At 40.1% G+C, this 16,802-nt stretch overlaps 1 protein-coding gene and 1 pseudogene across 5 annotated transcripts in view; one reads left to right on the top strand and one right to left on the bottom strand.

The window, feature by feature from the left end:
• Nucleotides 1-16,802, bottom strand: part of RABGAP1L (RAB GTPase activating protein 1 like) — an 819,337-nt gene that overhangs the window by 202,471 nt on the left and 600,064 nt on the right. The window lies entirely within an intron of this gene.
• LOC111539235 overlaps nt 8,857-16,802 on the top strand; it is a 34,724-nt pseudogene continuing 26,778 nt past the window's right edge.

The raw sequence follows: 16,802 nt of genomic DNA, 5'->3' as shown, positions 1-16,802 counted from the left end.
CACACACACACACCCCTCAGCTCCATTTTTACCTTGTATACATACTGGCGTCCTGCATTAAATTTTGTTTGATAGGACTATGCTACATAGCAGTGCTACTACTATGAACAGCACTGCCATGGACATTTCACATTTAAGAACAAGGGAACATCCTGAATTGCTCTTAAATGTGAATGAAGAATTCAGTCACTTCTTAGGTTATAGGATTTTTTTCTAGTTGACTTTTTAAAAGGTAGGGAAGATGTTTCCACTCAACTAACTGGGTCTCGAAAAGTACTAGCAGAAGCATTCTTTCTTATATAAACCAGAAATAGGACTTGCCCAAAAAGAGTCCAGTAAAAATAAGTAAAAATTAATCAAATGATTTTGGAACTGTATGGTTTGGCTCTGATGCACACAAAAAGAAGTTAAAATCATACATACTATGTATTAAATGTAATAATTAAAATATGACTTTTTATTTATTTATTTTTTTTGAGAGAAAGTCTCACTCTGTTGCCCAGGCTGGAGTGCAGTGGCGCAATCTCAGCTCACCGCAACCTCCACCTCCCAGGTTCAAGCCATTCTCCTGCCTCAGCCTCGCAAGTAGCTGGGATTACAGGCACGTGCCACCATGCCCAGCTAATTTTTGTATTTTGAGTAGAGACAGGTTTTCACCATGTTTGCCAGGCTGGTCTTCAACTCCTGACCTCATAATTTACCCGCCTCGGCCTCCCAAAGTGTTGGGATTACAGGCGTGAGCCACTGTGCCCAGCAAAATACGATATCTTAATGAGAAAACCAAATTTCACTTAAAACATTTAGGTACATTTAACAAAATGCTGTGTACAAGGCACAACTACAAGTGGTCATGTATTTCAGTTTCCCCATCAAAAATCCCTCATGCTTTCTTTATGCTTCCCCTCAAAAATCCTTGCATTCAAAATTTCCATCATTTCTGCCCTGGTCCTTTTTTCAGGATATTCTTTCAGAATAGGATGTCCATCAAAGTAAAATGATTCTTCTAGAACAGTACTTGGTGAAATGAAAAAAGAGATTCTAGGGATTTTTGAAGCCCTAAAAGCATCATTCATTTCAGTGAGCTTTTCAAAACTCCTCTTCCTCCCCAAATCCCAAATACTTTTTTTATTGTTGTTGAGATTCAGTAATAAATCACAGAACACTCTTCTTTTCAAATGGGGTCTTGCTATGTTGCCCAGGCTGATCTTGAACTCCTGGACTCAAGGGATCTCCTACCTCAGCCTACCGAGTATCTGGGATTATAGGCATGCACCCAATAGAACACTTTACAGAAGACATTTTTGAGTTATAAAGTAGTCCATAAAATGGAATAACAGAAAAGAAACTCTTCTAATTTAACTAATTAATAATGCATGATTTCTCACATTTCTTTTGGAGGAATCACCTATAGAGGAGAAAAACTTATTCCCTCTATTCTCCTAGGTTCTCTGCCTGGGGCCCTGCAAATAAGTCTGAGAAAATACAGGTTAGCAAGATAAACATAAACAGAACGTTATTAATACATGCAGTATGCACATACATGGGAGAAACTCAGTAATGACTAACTCAAAGGAGTGGTTAGAACTTGGGGCTGAGGCCAAGCACAATAGCTCACACCTATAATCCCAGGACTTTGGGAGGCCAAGGCAGGCAGATGAATTGAGCCCAGGAGTTCAAGACCAGCCTGAGCAACATGGCAAAAACCTTGTCTCTACAAATAATAATAATAATAATAATAATAATAATAATAATAATAATTAATCATGGTGGCACACACCTGTAGTCTGAGCTAACCAGGAGGCTGAAGTGGGAGGATCACTTGAGTCTGGAAAGCTGAGGCTGCAATGAGTCACTATTGTGCCACTACACTCCAGCCTAGGTGACGGAGTGAGACCCTGTCTCTGAAAAACAAACACTTGGGACTTGGGGTTTATCAGCATATTAAGAAGGAACAATACTTTTGTAGAGAAGTGATAAAACAAAGGAAAAGGACTTTGAGCTTCTAGGGTGACAAATTATAGGAAGGCAAATATATGGGGAAACTAATGACAGACGAAGACTAGTTAATAAGGTTTGTTTGTATAGACTCTTTCTTGGTGCCATCTCATATTCCAGGAAAGAAGGTTGCTATCTCTTTCCTGGTATGGAAAGTGAGTGGGGAGGTACCTTCACAAGAGGAATTTACGTTTGACTTTCAGGCACATGGGGGATAGCAGAGAGCTCATCCTGTGTCTGCTTTTTCTCAATTGCCTTTACCTCAAAATAATCCTTATGCCAAAGTGATATATTGGGGGATGCCATACTCTGAATCCTTTCATACCCAATGAGAGAAAGTAAGGGAAGAAAACCAGGTGATGGTCCCAAAGCCATGGTTTAATGACTGGAAGTGTCATTCTCTGGAGTGCTGGAAGCAGGTGGTCAGTGCTGCTATCCCAGTTAGAGCCTTGCACTTGAGAATGCTCTTCCTGAACCACTCCACTGTGTCATGGTTATCAGACATGTTGAGGACACACATAGATTTCCATTGTAAAATGAAAAGCACATTTGTTAATTCATGGACCTAAAATTAAGAAAACTGAATGTAACAAAACATGCCGGTTAGTTATTTCAGTAGTTACAAAAATGAAAAAGGAAACACTTTCTGACCTGCAGGAGCTTAAAATCAGGGAGGTATCCAAATACAAAGATAAAGCAGGGTGTGATGGACACTATAAAAGGAGTGACACACTGTGTGCTATGAGGTAGGCATGTCTTTGTTGTCCACAGTAGATGCAGACAGAAGTGGGTTTATACTACTGGGATGGGCCTAGACACACATCCTAGAGTAACAAGAATTAAATATATCTCTAAGACCAAAACAGGACATTGCTTATTACATCATCTTTCAGTCACATTTACTAGCTGTAGGACATGAATAAATTACTTAGCCCTCTGAGATTCTGTATGGCAGCGTCACCTAGCTGGCAAAGCTGCTCTGAAAATTTAATAAATTAATGCATACAAAGGAATCTCTCATAGTGCCTAGCACATGGTAGGTGCTCAATAACTAGTAGTTTTTTTCATTCTTTTCAGGAAGTCATGTAGAAGAAAAGAAAATGTGTAAAAATACATTGTGTTTATCTGGGTTAGGGTTTAGAAAGACAAAAAGAACTTTGGATATATTCACAATAGAAAGAGAATTAGTCAAACACTGAAAAGACATTCCTGTCAGATCACTTGCCTCTGGTTCGCTAAGTCACAGACTTATCAATAAGTAGCAAAGGATCCATGCCCTTCTTGACTAGGAGAGCGAAACCTAATTCTCTAGCTATTCTTTGCCTGATTGACTATTTTTAAACACATGAAACTTCAATAATTTTGCAAGTTCCTAAGATCCAGCAAACAGGTCAAAATACAGGTGACACAGTGAGTAGTAGTGCCATTGTGGTACTATACAATCCTGCACAAATCACACTCTTTCTTTCATTCCAGTCTTGATTCTGAGTTGGGCGCGGTGGCCCACGCCTGTAATTGCAGCACTTTGGGAGGCTGAGGTGGGTGGATCGCTTGAGGTCAGGAGTTCGAGACCAACCTGGCTAACGTAGCATAAACCTGTCTCTACTAAAAATACAAAAATTAGCTGGGTGTGGTGGTGTGTACCTGTAATCCCAGCTACTGGAGAGGCTGAAGCAGGATAATCACTTGAACCTGGGAGGGAGAGGTTGCAGCGAGCCAAGATCATGACACTGCACTCCAGCCTGGGTGATGGAGTGAAAATCCATCTCAAAAAACAAGTCTTGATTTTGCTCCACACTGTACTATATGCTTCTGGATATAGAAAGACAGATCAGATGCTGCCTTCTAACTTTATGGATTATTCAAGCTACTTAAAGAAAAGCTAAAATGAAACGTAATGAGACCGAGTTTACAAGTCATATCACAGGGAAATGAGTCTCATTATTTTATAGTTGGAACTCAAACATCGAAGAATTAGAGTACAATATAAAAGATACTGTGCAGTTACCTGACATTTTGGTGGGTGGTTGAGGTCACATGTTTATAGCATCTCTGTAAAATATTGTAGACTTACCTAGTTTGTAAGGAATGCTCTAACCTTGTAAAATTTAAGGCACCACACTCGGCTAATTTTGTATTTTTTTTTTCTTTTTGAGACGCAGTCTTGCTCTGTCGCCCGGGCTGGAGTGCAGTGGCCAGATCTCAGCTCACTGCAAGCTCCGCCTCCTGAGTTTATGCCATTCTCCTGCCTCAGCTTCCTGAGTAGCTGGGACTACAGGCGACCGCCACCTCGCCTGGCTAGTTTTTTGTATTTTTAGTAGAGACAGGGTTTCACTGTGTTAGCCAGGATGGTCTCGATCTCCTGACCGCCAGGATGGTCTCGATCTCCTGACCTCGTGATCTGCCCATCTCGGCCTCCCAAAGTGCTGGGATTACAGGCTTGAGCCACCGCGCCCGGCCTAATTTTGTATTTTTAGTAGAGATGGGGTTTCACCACGTTAGTCAGGCTGGTCTCGAACTCCTGACCTCAGATGATCCACCTGCCTTGGCCTCCCAAAGTGCAAGGATTACAGGCGTGAGCCACTGCACTGGCCTGTTTCTACTTCTATGTCATTATTGACATGTAGCTCAATAGGCTGCGTATTTTATTACTGGATATTTAGGAAAGGACTATACTGTACATACTAAGCCAGACATCTGAAACTTCTAGTAACTAGGCTCAGTTATATAAAAATAGTTTTAATTGCTTTATTGAATATGGCTGACATACAGAAAGTTGTAGACACTTTATGTGTACAATTTGATGTACTTTGCCATAAGTATACACTTGTGAAACCATTATCACTATCAGTGCCATAAACTTTTTCATCATCTCTAAAAATTTCCTCCTATTCCCTTTTTTTTTTTTCCTTTTGTGGTTAGAGCACTTACTATAAGAGTCACCTCAATTAAATATTTTATAGCAACATAGACTAAGTCTATTTTTTTTTCATGTGACATTAATTAAAATATTCAAAGAGAATCTTAACTTTCTTTTCTCTAAGCTAATCATCCCTGCTGCTAACTGGGTCTCCTATGAACTGGTTTCTGAACCATTCTAGACTATCCACAATCATGCTTGCTTGCTTCAAGAACACGCTTTGGACAGTATCTCTCATAGGGCTGCCCACACTGAAACAGATACTCTAGATATAACAGAATAATAAAGTAATGAAACCTTGTTAGACCCTAGAAAACACCAAGGTCTAACATATTTATCCTATTGAAAAGACTGAGGCAGTAGATAAGTGACTGCTCATGATCATAAAACTTGTCAGAGGGAGAGCCAGGAAGCCAAGATCTTCAGAGCACAGATGCACGGCAGGGAACCTAGCATTTCCTGCACTGTAATTTGGTCTTTCAATTAATGTAGCCCATAAAGAACCTATCGTATTAGAAAGATTATGCTTCACCACTTTATTCCACATGGAATTGATCCGGAGCCTGAGCCTACCATCTGGTATGAAAGAATCTAAGATTCTTAGGTTGAGTTGAGAAGGGGTATCCACACGTCTGCCTTGAGAACTGTCACTTCTAAACACACACTTGTTATAATAAAGCACATCTGCCTTCTCAGTTTGTAACTGATAAGCACTCTCTTTTCCAAATGAACAGTTCAAGGAGCTACATCCTTGGCAGCTCAGCCACAGTGTCTCTGTAAGAGCTGCTTTCTTGAAGCCATGTCAGTGGCACACAGACTTGAAAATGGAATGCTATCTCAGTTCGTTCATCCCCTTTCCTGGGCAGTGTGGATAAAGCTCATATTTATTTTCAAGCTTAAGCAGAATGTATAAACATATGTTAGCAGAAGCCTGTTTTTAAATTGTGAATTGATCAGATTAAAATTATCATGTATAGAATCTAGACTATTCCCTGATCCTCTCAAGCTAGACCAGCATTTTTTTATCTTTCTGTGTGTGTATTGTCATTGTTGTTAAAAAATAATGAGGTGTTGTATTCATCTTAATAAGTTGTGAATTGTCTCCACCTTCTTCCTATGGTCCATGTCCAATTTCATGTTAAATTTGCAATCTCTAACATCTTCATCTTCATGTTACATAGAATGCTAAGTATAGTTTAATAGCTGTCACTGTAAAAAATAATATTTTCAATGCAGGAGTTATATGGACCAACCCATGTATTAGCAAGTAAATTTATTTCCACAAAATTAGTATGTCAAGATAGGGACATTAATTTTTCCTTTTTTTCTTTTATTTTTTGAGACAGAGTCTCTCTTCTTCACCCAGGCTGGAGTGCAGTGGCACGATCTTGGTTCACTGCAACCTCTGCCTCCTGTGTTCAAGCAATTCTCCTGCCTTAGCCTCCCAAGTAGCTGGGATTACAGGCACGTGTCAGCATGTCGGGCTAATTTTTATACTTTTAGTAGAGATAGGGTTTCACCATGTTGGCCGGGCTGGTCTCAAACTCCTTACCTCAAGTGATCCACCCGCCTCAGCCTCCCAAAGTGTTGGGATTACAGGTGTAAGCCACTGTGCCTGGCCTCAGTTTTTTTCTTGAAATGGACAAGTCCATGTTGTGAAACAAAGGTGGTAATAGATTGCACAGCCTCCTCCCATTCTAGCTCTCCCCACATACATAACCACATACGCCCCCCCCCCCCCCCACACACACACACAGACACACACTCATGGCTTCAAATAGATTCAGCAGAATTTCGGAAGGGCCCTGCACTGTTTTTGCTGCAGATTTTCATACGGCTAGCTCTACTGCAACATTGGATTCCAATGTCATTTTGCTCACAGAGGCTTTCTCTCTCTCTCTCTCTCTCTCTCTCTCTTTTTTTTTTTTTTTTCTTTTCGCTCTTGTCACCCAGGCTAGAGTACAATGGCACAATCTCAGCTCACTGCCACCTCTGCCTCCTAGGTTCAAGCAATCCTCCTGCCTCAGCCTACTGAGTAGCTGGGATTACTGGTGCAAGCCACCACACTAGGCTAATTTTGTATTTTTAGTAGAGACGGGGTTTCGCCATGTTGGCCAGGATGGTCTCAAACTCCTGACCTCAGGTGATCCACCCACCTTGGCCTCTCAAAGTGCTGGGATTACAGGCATTAGCCACCAGGCCCAGCCCAGAGGCCTTCTCTCTTACCATCTTTATCTAATGAAGGGCAGCAAAAAGTTTGTATTATTTCTTTTATGACATTTATCACTACTTGAAATTGTTTTCTTACTTCTTTGTTATGTATTCGCTCTCCTTGTCTCTTTTTGTTTGTTTGTTTGTTTTGAGACAAAGTCTTGCTCTGTCTCCCTGACTAGAGTACAGTGGTATGATCTCGGCTCACTGCAACCTCCGCCTCCCAGGTTTCAGTGATCCTCGTGTCTCAGCCTCCCATGTAGCTGAAACCACAGGCACGAGCCACCACACCCAGCTAATCTTTTTGTATTTTTAGTAGAGATGGGGTTTCACCATGTTGGTCAGGCTGGTCTCCAACTCCTGGCCTCCAGTGATCTGCCCACATCAGCCTCCCAAAGTGCTGAGATTACTGGCATGAGTCACCACTCCTGGCCAGTTATGTATTATCTCTGTACCCAATTAGAAAATATCAGGGCAGGCTTCCAGTGGAGAAAAGCAAGAGATTCAAAAAATCTTAATTGACAAGGGTATGAGAGGAAAACAAACATAAAATAAGATCCCTGTCTCAGCATCTTCTATTCATTCATTTTCACTTTGAAAGATTATAATTTTACAGGACCTTTGAACCTCTGTTTCCTTTAGCAACCAAGAGTCAACTAAAGTGACCCCTTCACATTTATAGATTTAATATTTATCATTTCTGTTCTCCCCAGGAGACCCCACAGAGACACAACACAGTAACTTGTGGGTTTGCTGAGCAATGAACTGAGTCACTTCCATGTAGCAGATGGCGAGTAAAATTAGCTTATAGTCTTTGCCCTTCTCAGTTATTATACATTCTTATGACAAGGCAGTTATTTTATACCAATTTCATAACTAAAGAAACTGTTAAAAAAACCATAGCAGTATTGAAAAATCAGGGAATGTAAGAGCATCTGAAAATACATTCTTCATGAATGTTGAGTTGTTTTCATCCCCTGAACCCATGTTTTTACATACTATAAAAAAAAAGACCACAGTCCAACTAAATTGGTCTACCTGGTTAACAGTCCAACTAAATTGGTCTACCTGGTTAACTGCAGTGATTCCTTAAGATTGTCATGATTAATACCTAATATTATGCTTCCAAAAAGGCTGTTACTGATCTATAACCATCAAAAAGACTAGCCACAGAAAAATGCAGAGACCATTTTAGACATGCAAGTAGCTGAGTCACTGTGGTTTTTGGTAAAGAAGAGAAAGGTTTCTATATTTAAAAATAAAGATATCATAATATTGGTATTTAGAGTGTACCGTGAACTTTGGATAATACATGTTATATAACAGTCAACTACTTTAGGAAGGAGAAGGAAATTAAAAGCACAAAACAGGCTGACTGCAGTGGCTCACACCTGAACCCCCAGCACTTTGGGTGGCTGAAGAGGGAGAATGGCCTGAGCTCAGGAGTTCGAGACCAGCCTGGGCAACATGGTGAAACCCCATCTCTACTAAAAATACAAAAAAAATAGCCAGTTGTGGTGGTGCATGCCTGTGGTTCCAGCTACACAGGAGGCTGAGGCACTAGGATCACTGGAACCTGGGAGGTGGAGGGTGCAGTAAGCCGAGATCACACCACTGCACTCCAGCCTGGGCAACGGAGTACGACTTCATCTCAACGTGTCCAACAGGTACATTTGAGGCCAGTAGGTACATCTGAGGCCAAATTATGATGAAAATGGAATGCCAAAAGGATGGGCACTGGACAACAAGCAGGTGAGGAATGCTATGAAGATAATCGTTTAGAAAGATTAATCTAGTAGCAGAGGGCAGGACAGCTTAAGAGAGGAAGAGACTGAAGGTAGACAAGTCAGAAAGCTCTTGTAGTCAATCGAATGTGAGAAAATGAGAGCCTGGACTGGTGTGCTATGGAAATAGAGCCAAGCTTGCATCTTAGAAGTACCACAAAGAAGAAATACCTCTTCGGTGTTTCTGTGTTAACTTTCTAAAGTACAGGTGGTTTGCTATGACCTCCTTCGTATAACTCACTGATACAAAACTGCCAGAGAGACAATACTCTTTACCCAGTAAGGGAATGGCACACCACAGAGGAAGCAGAATGCCTCCTGATAAATGAACACAGTCGCTCTCTCAAAGTTCCGGATGCTGAGGCACAAAGTTGATTATAAGATCACTTGAACTGGTTATTTTCATTGCAAGTCTAATTATTAATGAAGTTCAAACAATAACACATTAAAGCTGCACCATGCAGAAGCTGGTCTAGTATCACTACTCAATTGCTTAGGGACACCCTGGTTATCACTAAATGAGCCATAAGTGAGAACATATAAGGTCTAGTAAGCTTCTTTCTCTATAAAGCACACATTTTAGCAGTTCTTTTCCTTAAAATTAAAGAGAGACCAGGACATGGAAGTTTTTAAAAGGAAGATAAAAGAAAAGTGGAGAATAATAATGACTCACTATTCACTGTCTCACATATCCACTGTACCCAAGTTCCCTACAGTACCTGGGAAATGCTGCTCAGTTTGCCCCTCTACATCCCTATTGTTGCAGCCTTGGTTAAAGAAGTTGCATTATTTCTCCCCCAGACTATTCTAGTAGTATCCTAACTATTCTCCATATGTATTACCACTACCTTCACATTTCAGTCTTTTTGCCTCCAAATTATCTTCCTAAAACAAAATATTTCATCATGCAATTGTTTGAAAGTATCCATATCCTTTGGTCCACAGGTTCAAAGCACAAGACATCCTTCAGACAAGCTAGATCTATCCTACCTTTCCAATTACATCTGTTACCTTGATCCTTCATGCCCAATGTCCTCATGAAATTTCTCATTATTTCCCAAGTATGCTTTTTAAAAATGATGCTTCTCTTATCTACATATATTGCTCTTGTTGCCTAAAACATCATTCCTTGTTTTCTCTTGCTAATCTTTCAAGAGTCAAATGTCACTTTCTCTTTATTTTATTTTATTTTATTTTATTTTAATTTTATTTTATTTTATTTTATTTTATTTTACTTTACTTTGTTTTTTGAGACAGAGTCTCACTCCGTCACCCAGGCCACAGTGCAATGGTGTGATGTCAGCTCACTGCAACCTCTGCCTCCCAGGTTCAAGCGATTCTCCTGCGTCAGCCTCCCAAGTAGCTGGGATTACAGACGCTCATCACCATGCCTGGTTCATTTTTGTATTTTTAGTAGAGACAGGGTTTCATCATGTTGGCCAGGTTGGTCTGGAACTCCTGTCCTCGGGTGATCCACCCACCTCGGCCTCCCAAAGTGCTAGGATTACAAGTGTGAGCCACCACGCCCAGCCTCACTTTCTCTTTCAAGTCAGCCCTGTCATTACCTCCCTCCTCTGCCTTTGCATCCTGTCCCATTTATGACCCTGCAATAACAACTCTTCTATGGCAATTATTTGTATGCATGTTTGTCTCCCCTACTTCCCAGTGAACCTCTAAGATTAACCACACAACATATTCATTTTTGCACCTCTAGTATGCAACAGTTTTTAGTCACTGTCGTCATAGATCATTTAAATAAATATTGAGTAAATAAACAAATGAATAAATGATGCTCACATGAAGAAATAAAATTAAAGTATGAGCTTAACTTTTAAAAATATATATATTAAACTTGGGGATAATAAGCATATATATCTCTTTCATTTAATGTCTAAATTAGTAAGAAGAAAGTTCAAAATGAAAGTAAGTGCAATGTTTATGGATTTCTAAAATAAGGGAGGGATACTGACACATAGTAAAACAGGATAAAATCCGTAAGAAAATAAATAAAACTCAATGTTATTTAGCAAAGTGCTCACTACCATCTGGTGTTCCTTCAGAAACATGTAAATTTGATTTGAGGAATGTGGGGGTTCTCATGATGATGGTCTAGTTCTCTGGAAATGAATCAGTGAACAAACCCATATGCTTTGCAGGATGGACACAATTAGAGTTCAGAAGTTACTGGCTTCCATTTGGATTTTACTGTGTACAATATAATGAGGAGGGGAGTGTCAAATAAAACAATATTTTTCATTTCACGTAGAAACAGAGTATAGGTATTGATGGAAGTAGCAGCATACTTGGCTATAACTAATAAAGTATTATAAAATTTAATCATTAAAGTTCTCAAAGATTTTTAAACAATGTCCACATGAACCTAAACTAATATTAACAAAAAATATTCCTTTTAGAAAATATCTGATTGACAAGTTTATTTGCTCAAAAGGGCAGATACTTAGAATTTGTCAGTCACAAGACTGAAATCAAACTCAAAAAAATGACATAGAAATCACTTTGGTAAATGGAAGACTCTTCCACATGCTTCCACCACAAGTTATTATATTTAGAGAAGATAAAAACTACAAGTAAATGCATAAGATGTTTGAAATGGAGTCAGCCAGACGGTATACATGCATTAGTCAAATAATTGAGTTCAAATTTCCATTTATTTTTACATTTACATATTTACATATGGTATTTTACTATTTCTTTCCTATCAGTGATACTCCAGGTTATAATGTTCTGATCATGTGATGCTACAACATTTAAATGGAAGTTGAAATATCTAGCCAAGATTCAAGAAATAAAAGTCTAATATATAGGCATTCTGCTGTATTTAAGGCAAAGGGGCCTAAAAGCAGCTGTCACCACTATAGGGCTTATGGTCTGCACATAATGGTGGAGAAGCAGCGCGGGTTATAGACATGAGAGTGAACAGTTGAATACACATGCTCAAAAGCTCCTACAGGGCTCAAATGGTCCTGTTCTTAAAAGAAATATCACTCATTTAGCTCTCCAAATACCAGAGTCAGCTTTGCTGTCTTTGCTCTGAAATGAGAACGCATTATTTTCCAACAAGAATGCTTAACCAGCACGTGTGCTAAGCAAGAGCTTTTGATTTCTTCTCTTTACGCTAAAATTGCCTAAACATTGCATAATATACCAAGTCAAGATAACTACAATTATTGTTCCTTTACTGGAATTATTTATTTTACTGAAATGGTAGCTGAACAATAAGCTAACCCTAATCTCAGAACAAGACAATTCTCTAATTTTAAAATCACTCAGGGCAGGTGCGGTGGCTCACACCTGTAATCCCAGCCCTTTGGGAGGCCAAAGTGGGTGGATCACCTGAGATCAGGAGTTTGAGACCAGCCTGGCCAACACAGTGAAATCTCATCTCTACTAAAAACAGAAAATTAGTTGGGATTGGTGATGCATGCCTGTAATCCCAGGTACTGGGGAGGCTGAGGCAGGAGAATTGCTTGAACCCAGGAGGCAGAGGTTGCAGTGAGCCGAGATTGTGTCATTGCACTCCAGCCTGAGCAACAAGAGTGAAACTCTGTCTCAAAAACAAAAACAAAAATAAAAAAAATAAAATAAAATCACTTATATGGAAATATTTTATTGTGAAATGCTGTAGTATATTCTCTCCCCCAAAACATACCTTTTCATTTAAATGCTACTGAAAATACAATGGGTCCTATTTAAAATATGCCATCTTTCATTATTTTTTAATTAAGGAGGAATTGCTTATGATTTAATAAGAAGAAACTGACTGGTGGCTTCTGCTCCAATACTGATTCTTCAAAATGGAGCTTCCTCAACCATGCAAGGGCTTGTAGAACATGTAAAAGCCTAGTACCAGGTAAACACCCACGTTACTCTCCACACAACCCCATTTCTAGGCTGCCTTCCTTTACACTCATTTTGATTTTGCTTTCCAGCAGTTCGGTCTATTTTTGGCTTGGTACTCTGATTCCTGACATGTCCCTCAGGTAAGCCTTGCTGGATGGCACATGCTTGTCTCAGTTACCTCCTTCAGTTCATCTACTCAACTCAACCTTTACAAAATAAAATATTACCATGTCTAGGTAGAAGATGTTCCCACTACCAGTCCCAGGCCTGCTCTCCCACCTCCCACCACAATATAGCAGGGACTGCAGACCGGTCATATAAAAGAAAGAAAAGAAATATGAGATAAGATAAATATAATAAATTGACAACAGAGCACTAAAGAGAAGGAAGAATAGAGAATAAGTAGGTAAATCTATAGTTATCCAAATAAAATCTATAGTTATCCAAACAAAAGAAGAAAACTTGGCCGGGCGCGGTGGCTCAAGCCTGTAATCCCAGCACTTTGGGTGGCTGAGGTGGGCGGATCACGTGGTCAGGAGATCCAGACCATCCTGGCTAACATGGTGAAACCCCATCTCTACTAAAAATGCAAAAAAGTAGCCAGGCGCTGTGGCAGGTGCCTGTAGTCCCAGCTACTCGGGACACTGGGGCAGGAGAATGGCGTGAACCCAGGAGGCAGAGCTTGTAGTGAGCTGAGATCGCGCCACTGCACTTCAGCCTGGGTGACAGAGTGAGACTCAAGTCAAAAAAAAAAAAAAGAAGAAGAAGAAGAAAAACTCAACGCCTGTAATCTCAGCACTTTAGGAGACCGAGGCAGGCAGATCATGAGGTCATGAGATCGAGATCATCCTGGCCAATATGGTGAAACCCCGTCTCTAGTAAAGATTAAAAAATTAGCTGGGCATGGTGGTGTGCACCTGTAGTCCCAGCTACTAGGGAGGCTGAGGCAGGAGAATCGCTTGAACTCAGGAGGTGGAGGTTGCAGTGACCCGAGATCGCACCACTGCACTCCAGCCTGGTGACAGAATGAGAGACTTCCTCTCAAAAAAAAAAGAAGAAGAAGAAGAAGAAAAAATACCAAAGATGCAAAGATGTTCAGTAACCTCTCAATCATCAACAGAGAATGGCAGTACTAATTTCAAATTGAGGATGAATACAGATTTGAATAAGTTGTAGCAATTCTATTTGAATATCTCTTATGTATTAGGCATTATCTTGAATAATGAAGTCATTTCAAATAGAACTGGCTCAGGAAGAGCTAGGAATGTATTTAGATTTCTTATCTGGTACTCTCTCATACTGTTAAGTGGGGTGTGTCTTTGTTCTTAGAGCTCTCAAGATGGCAGCAAGCCTCTTGTTCTCTGACTTGGGGTTCTTGGCCTCACGGATTCCAAGGAATGGAACCGTGGGCCATGCGGTGAGTGTTATAGCGCTATTAGAAGCCGTGGGTCACGGAAGAGAACCGTTGAACCCAGCCACTAGTGTTTGGCTTGATTAGGACGAACCTGGGCACTTAGCCATGCAGGAACAATGGCGAGCCTTTAGCCCCATTGGGAGCGGCAATGGGCACCTCACTGGATCAGGAATGCAGGGGTCACCCTGCCAGATCCAGAGGGGCGGAAGTCAATGGCGGGTCTGGGATGGCAGCATTCGGCAGTGATGGACCCTGAGCCAAAGCTCAGCTCGAGCCTGAACAAACACAGACCAGAAGAGTGTGCAGTTGCAAGATTTAATACAGTGAAAACAGAGCTCCCATACAAAGGGAGGGGACCCAAAGGGGGTTGCCCGATCCCAGTTCAAATGCCTGGGATTTGTATACCAATCATTGTCCCTCCCACTGTGCTCTCAGATGATAGATGATTTGACTGTTTCTTTACCTCCTGTTTTTACTCTAATTTGTATTTTAGTGAGCCCTCTTGACTACCTGATTGGTTGGGTGTGAGCTGAGTTACAAGCATTGTGTTTAAAGGTGGGTGTGGTCACCATCTACAGCTAGGCTTAAGAATTCTTAGTCGGCCTCCTCAGAAATCCAGCTAGTCCTGTCTCTCAATATCGCTACCTCAATCCACTGTACCTTTGAAATGTCCATTCTCTCCTATGATGCAAAGTGCCACCACATGTGGAAATGCAGAGGTGCTCCAGAGAAGAGTAACAAATGAAGAAAAATTTCAGAGCTTTCACCAAGTTCTTTAAATAACATTTAAGTAAAGCATGTATTAAAATTCATGTACTTTAGCAAGTAAACTATAATACAACAGTATTCCCTGTGAGTTATCTCTATTTAGGATGATAATGTAAAAATAGAGGAAGGTAACTGATGATCAGGGATTAGATACCAGCTAGACTTGAAAAACATGAGATTTAGGAGGGCTGGAGGAAGGCTATTCCCAGACAGAAAGGAGGCAAGCCTAAGGTATGTGTGGCTAATCTTGAATCCACTTCCAGTTTAGGTAGAGCAGAGATCCATGATGAGCTTGGAATCATCCATCTCAGCAGAGTATGGAGGGAATATTTTGAGGAATAACTATGCATTTGAACTCCATTTTCAATATTTAGGAGTCAGTGAGGGCCTATTAAGTATGGGAAAAGCAGTATGGAAACAATGTGAGGTCATACCCAACACTGGTAATATTGAGGGAAATTTTAATTAGGGCATAATTATGTATTTATGTATTTATTTATTTATGTATTTATTTATTTATTTATTTTGAGATGGAGTTTCACTCTTGTTTCCCAGGCTGGAGTGCAGTGGCACTATCTTGGCTCACTGCAACCTCCCCGTCCTGGGATCAAGCAATTCTCCTGCCTCAGGTTCCCGAGTAGCTGGTTTTACAGGTGCCTCCCACCACACCCAGCTAATTTTTGTATTTTTAGTAGAGACGGGGTTTCACCATGTTGGCCAGGCTGGTCTCAAACTCCTGACCTCAAGTGATCCAGGACATGATTATTTAAATAAAAACTAAATTTGGGAAATATGGGACTTTTGTATTCAAAAGAAAGGAGTTCAGTATACATAATCTATGTGAAGAGATCTGTATTTACCATAGAAACAATTAACAAATATTAATCAAATGAAGTAAGGGTTAGTGTGGTTTCTTTCTAATACAGAACTTCAAAACCAAGCAGAAATCAAATCTTTAGAGAAAAGTCCAAACTACTTCAAACCTTGCTTTAGATGGGGTGTAGTTTGCTTAAATAGAACAAATGAAAAAAAGCATAAGGTTAATAATCCTTTGGCTTTTTGCTACTTTATGCATCAATTCTGGAATTAGGGATGCTTGCTGAACATGCACAACTTCAATTGCTCTCCCAGGAGATAAACAGCCTCACATTGTCTTTAAAAAATAAACAGTTTAATTGAAGAATTCAAGACAAGACACACACATATGAAACATCGAAATAATAACAAGACAGTATTTTGGTGTCATAATGAATGACACATGGTATAATCATAGTAGATGTTCATTTTGGGCAGAAAGAATTTAGAACCATCCTTTAAAGAAGGTGGGGCTTAAGCCACAACATAAGGGCTAGGAAGGCTCAGTATTATACAAAGTAAAGGGGAGATGATATAAGAGATAAAGATGTTTTTAAGAAACAGTGCTCGAGTTCAACTCAAATACTTTTGATGGGACAGTGAAAAGGTGAATGCAGTGTTATAATCAGAAACATGATGTGTACAATCATAGTCTATGGGAATGGTATCCCTGAAGTTGTGCTGTATGCAAGTTGCCTGGTCCACTGAAGATTTTTATATAGAGTTACTAAAGTTATTAAATTGGAACTTGGGTTAGGACAAAAATTAGAAATTACTTTTTTTTGAAAAGTGTATTTACAACTTCTCCAAAGGCAAGAATGCAATATAAAAATGCAGAAGGTAGCAGAGTGCAGTGGCTCATGCTGTAATCCCAGCACTTTGGGAGGCCGAGGTGGGTGGATCACAAGGTCAGGAGTTTGAGACCAGCCTGGCCAACATAGTGAAACTCCATCTCTACTAAAAATACAAAAAGGTAGCCAGGCAAGGTGGCAGG

The sequence above is a fragment of the Piliocolobus tephrosceles genome, chromosome 1, assembly GCF_002776525.5.
Source record: "Piliocolobus tephrosceles isolate RC106 chromosome 1, ASM277652v3, whole genome shotgun sequence".
NCBI classification, from domain to species: Eukaryota; Metazoa; Chordata; class Mammalia; order Primates; family Cercopithecidae; genus Piliocolobus; species Piliocolobus tephrosceles.
Note: the sequence above shows the minus strand (reverse complement) of the source record. Positions and strands in the feature narration are given on the sequence as shown.